The 5,366-nt window shown below is 26.4% G+C and overlaps 2 long non-coding RNA genes across 2 annotated transcripts; one reads left to right on the top strand and one right to left on the bottom strand.

Moving 5' to 3' along the window:
* The first annotated feature begins 2,305 nt into the window (after positions 1-2,305).
* Positions 2,306-3,310, top strand: LOC119601616. Its single transcript, XR_005231251.1, has 2 exons — positions 2,306-2,773; positions 2,842-3,310. It is a non-coding gene; the product is annotated as an uncharacterized LOC119601616 (long non-coding RNA).
* A 1,014-nt stretch (positions 3,311-4,324) lies between these two features.
* On the bottom strand, positions 4,325-5,077 carry LOC119601617. Its single transcript, XR_005231252.1, has 2 exons — positions 4,862-5,077; positions 4,325-4,793 (listed from the first exon to the last, which is right to left on the bottom strand). It is a non-coding gene; the product is annotated as an uncharacterized LOC119601617 (long non-coding RNA).
* Positions 5,078-5,366: the final 289 nt, after the last annotated feature.

Below are 5,366 nucleotides of genomic sequence, written 5' to 3'. Positions count from 1 at the left end.
TCTTTATTTTTAATAAAATATAAAAATTTTTCATGAAATGAATTCGCCGTACTTATGGTTTTTGACATCTACGTAAACCAAATGCAAAAACAAAATACATGTAAAATGTTGTTGTTGCAGAACTGCCACCACCTTATCTGAATTCGCCTTGGATAGACTACTTTGTTATTTTCTCGCCGGCCAGAAAATCATATAAATTTTACGAGGCCATTTCTGTTTTGACATTTGTCTAGTAAACACATGCGAAATACGCGTTATTTATTAATCTGTTATTTATGGCTATAATACATGTTTATTTAGTTCAGATGTATAATTATAACATATAATTTGTAATTACTATTAGAAGTATCCGAATGACGGATATTTTGCGTCAAAATAATCATCACTATTGCACATTTTCTTATTTTTATTTATTTTCCTTGTAATTTTTGATAAATTTTTGGAAATATTGATAAATTTCTTTGATATTTTACTAAATTTAACGCCAGCGAATATATTTTGCATTAATATAACGGTAATCAATATAATTTACATGATTAATTACTTTATGGCATTATATTTAACTAACAAACTTTTGTCAAACATCCATGCATTAATCCAATAATGCCAAGATTTGAGTTTTTTCGCAAAAAATAATCGTTTAAAAATTGTGTATGATTTTATTTACAAATTTGTAAACGTCAGAATTATAATTTTTAGATTTTATTTTAAAAGAAACCATAATTAGTTTTCGCTATCAACCTAAAATTACCGAAAAAAGCTTTATCTGAAATAAAAATTCTTAAAAATTTACTAATTATTGGCTTAAAGGGTCGAGCCTACAATAAAATTCTTTTATTTGTCAATGCTTTATTGAAGGCGTTTTAAGCTATTTGACGTTTATGAATATGGTTTTCCTGAATTTTGTCTAAAATTGTTTAATAAACTTAAAATAAGTTTTTATAAATACAGCCGATAGTTGTTAGTACCTATGTTATAGCGTATTTACACATACACGAAATCTAGTACATATGAGATTTCGAGCCAAATCTAGTTGATTTTGACTAGATTTCCCACACAAAACAAAATCTACTTCGTAAAGCTGCCTACACACTATGAGAAAAGTCGTTAGATTTTTATTTCAAACTGCCAAAACAAAATAAAATGAAAATTGGTATGATTATCAAAAAAATCAAATAGAAAATATATTTTGTTTTTACACTATCAGTTTTGAAATAAAATGAAACTTCAATTTGAATAAATTTAAAGAAAAAAAATAAATTTTCATTTTTTTCCATTTTTATTTGAAAGTTGTTTCTGTTTTTATACATTTCTTTGTTTAAATAAAAATAAAACTCAAATAAAAGGAAAAAATCCAATCGTTTTGAAATTTTTCAAAAAATTTAAAAAAATCATACGATTTTCAATTTTCCATCCATATTTTCAGTAAGTTTTATTATATTTTGTATCTACACTATAACATTTTTAATTTTATTTGAAAATTTTGACATGTCGTTTTACTGAATATTATGGTGTGTAGTCAGCTTAACTAGAAAACCTAGTTGTTTTTAGTAATGCAACTTTGTTTTTGCTAAAAAAAACAGAAAAACAAAAGAAACAAAAGAAACAAAGAAAATTAAAATGTCAACAAAATTTTAATAAATAGAAAAACATGGATGAAAAGTTTATTTAAAATAGAAGGTATTGATATATTTTAATATCTGTTTTTTTATTAAAATACAATTTTAATTAAATATAAATATAATATATAAATTTTATGATATATTAGCAAAAATGAAATCTTCCTAAATGTTAAAAATAGTAAGTGTAAACGGTCTAGATTTGTAAAGAGATTTTAAATGAAATCTAGTAGATTTAGTGTATGTGTAAATGGGGTATTAAACAATCTTTTTGTATTCATAATTCATTATGTTCAAGGCGAATTCAGATAAGGTAGTGGCACTTCGGCAACAACAAAATTTTCCATGTAATTTGTTTTTGAATTTGGTACGCACCAAGATATATTAAGGTAGTGTCGTCGGCGAATTCAGAAATACGGAGCGAATTCATTTTATTTTTTATATATGGAGTTTGACAGCATGCCTACACTAAGTGCCAGCACACTGTCAAACTACATATAAAAAAAATCAAAAGTGTATTAGCAAAAAACAATCGAAAACTCGAAAATTGTAGAAAAAAGTCAAAAATGGTCGAAAATTTTAAAAAAGTGGAGAAAAAGTAAAAAAAATCGAAAAGTTGGAAAAAGTCGAAATCGACTATTTATAAAATACTTATAGTCGAAAAGTCTTTTCGTGTCAACTATAGAACCCTACTACAAAGTGTAAATATAAAAAATATTGTTTAATTTGTTAACATTTAATAGAAAAATATTATTGTTATATTAAGTTGGTACAAGCGTACCAATTATTCATTAATTACATAAGAAAAATATTCGTTTACAAAATGCTTTGTATTTTCAGAGTTTTTACATAAATTATTCAAAATACTAACGAAGTTTTTCTGTGTTTTAACGAACATTTTTATATATAAAATGTAAACAATAACAAACTCTGACATCAGTGCGTACCAGTCAAGTGAAGAAAAAATAGTCAGCTGATTGAATAGCACCACCTTATCTGAATTCGCCTTGATTATGACTAAAATTTTATTTTATAAATAGCCGTCGCTTAATTTTTTCAAACAAGCCGCCGAATTCCTCATTAGCCGCCTCCGAAAATTTTGTTTCGGCTTGTTTCTCTGACCCTCTTGTAGTGAAACAAAAAATGTTCTTTATGTAAATAATTTATTTCTGAATTTATTCTGGTTTATGTGAAATTCTTATTACTTTTTCTCCCTTTTCAGCCAAAATTTCTTCGATATTTTTTTTTCCATTTAAATCTGTGAACCAATTTAAGTTGTCTGCAATTATGTGATTATTGGAGCAGCCATCACATTTTACAATTACAACACCTTTTTCGTAAGCTATTTTGGAGATTGTTTTCATATTTCTTTTTGAACAAATTTTACAGGTATAAATAAGTTGAAGTTTTTTATTCAATTTGCCAGTAGAATCACAATCTTCGGTACTTTTTAAACTCTGTATATTTTCTGGCACGCAAACTCTCTGTGCCAAATTCCTAGCTGGAACCAACAATGTACAAAAATTGTGATGCAAAAAATGGTGTTGTATCCTTACATTTCCAATTTTTAATATTCCATTTCTTAGCAGCTTGCAGATCAAAGACATTATATTCCTTGTCAAATACCAAATTGTATATATAAATAAATGTATAAATAAATAAATACACTTTGAACAAATATTCCCAACGAATTTATTACGAAGTCTTTTTTGATTTAAGTGTAAAGATAACACCACCGAAATAGTTAATGTTGTTAATAACGGGAAAAATACCCAATTAGTGCATTAAAAACGGCATAAATCTAAACTTAAATATATTATAGGTATAACTCTCCGATTATGAAAAAATTATACCACATATAAAGCTTTCAATTCTATGACTTGTGATATATGTCTTTTGGTCAACAAATGTATAGTTTTTGGAGTTATAGACCATCAAAGTTAAATTTATATATATTCGATATCTTCTCTAATTATGAACCGATCCTGCATTTATTAACCCTTTGAGAACAAATTCCACAAAAAGTTTTTTTATATAGAGTTTTTTGATGAAAGTGCCGTTATTTCATAAAACCATCGATATAATGGTACCGATAAATATCGAGAAAATTGTAGAAAAGATTTCAAGCTTTCTTTTGATGTATAGATATGTGCTAATATCTTAATAAATGGGGATGATATTTAAGTTTAAAAATAGTAAAGAGAGACTGTGACAAAAAATTCTTAAATTATTTAAAAAAGTAAAAATTATTTGAAAAAAATCGCGCGATTTTTTCAAATATCGGTACCATTATATCGATGGTTTTATAAAATAACGGCACTTTCATCAAAAAACTCTATATAAAAAATACTTTTTGTGGAATTTGTTCTCAAAGGGTTAATAAATGCAGGATCGGTTCATAATTAGAGAAGATCGGTTCATAATTAGAGAAGATATCGAATATATATAAATTTAACTTTGATGGTCTATAACTCCAAAAACTATACATTTGTTGACCAAAAGACATATATCACAAGTCATAGAATTGAAAGCTTTATATGTGGTATAATTTTTTTCATAATCGGAGAGTTATACCTATAATATATTTAAGTTTAGATTTATGCCGTTTTTAATGCACTAATTGGGTATTTTTCCCGTTATTAACAACATTAACTATTTCGGTGGTGTTATCTTTACACTTAAATCAAAAAAGACTTCGTAATAAATTCGTTGGGAATATTTGTTCAAAGTGTATTTATTTATTTATACATTTATTTATATATACAATTTGGTATTTGACAAGGAATATAATGTCTTTGATCTGCAAGCTGCTAAGAAATGGAATATTAAAAATTGGAAATGTAAGGATACAACACCATTTTTTGCATCACAATTTTTGTACATTGTTGGTTCCAGCTAGGAATTTGGCACAGAGAGTTTGCGTGCCAGAAAATATACAGAGTTTAAAAAGTACCGAAGATTGTGATTCTACTGGCAAATTGAATAAAAAACTTCAACTTATTTATACCTGTAAAATTTGTTCAAAAAGAAATATGAAAACAATCTCCAAAATAGCTTACGAAAAAGGTGTTGTAATTGTAAAATGTGATGGCTGCTCCAATAATCACATAATTGCAGACAACTTAAATTGGTTCACAGATTTAAATGGAAAAAAAAATATCGAAGAAATTTTGGCTGAAAAGGGAGAAAAAGTAATAAGAATTTCACATAAACCAGAATAAATTCAGAAATAAATTATTTACATAAAGAACATTTTTTGTTTCACTACAAGAGGGTCAGAGAAACAAGCCGAAACAAAATTTTCGGAGGCGGCTAATGAGGAATTCGGCGGCTTGTTTGAAAAAATTAAGCGACGGCTATTTATAAAATAAAATTTTAGTCATAATCAAGGCGAATTCAGATAAGGTGGTGCTATTCAATCAGCTGACTATTTTTCTTCACTTGACTGGTACGCACTGATGTCAGAGTTTGTTATTGTTTACATTTTATATATAAAAATGTTCGTTAAAACACAGAAAAACTTCGTTAGTATTTTGAATAATTTATGTAAAAACTCTGAAAATACAAAGCATTTTGTAAACGAATATTTTTCTTATGTAATTAATGAATAATTGGTACGCTTGTACCAACTTAATATAACAATAATATTTTTCTATTAAATGTTAACAAATTAAACAATATTTTTTATATTTACACTTTGTAGTAGGGTTCTATAGTTGACACGAAAAGACTTTTCGACTATAAGTA

This window comes from Lucilia sericata, unplaced genomic scaffold (assembly GCF_015586225.1).
Source record: "Lucilia sericata isolate MDLA Ls3-8-SP2 unplaced genomic scaffold, ASM1558622v1 Contig000178F_arrow, whole genome shotgun sequence".
NCBI classification, from domain to species: domain Eukaryota; kingdom Metazoa; phylum Arthropoda; class Insecta; order Diptera; family Calliphoridae; genus Lucilia; species Lucilia sericata.
This window is presented reverse-complemented; position numbering and strand designations above follow the sequence as displayed.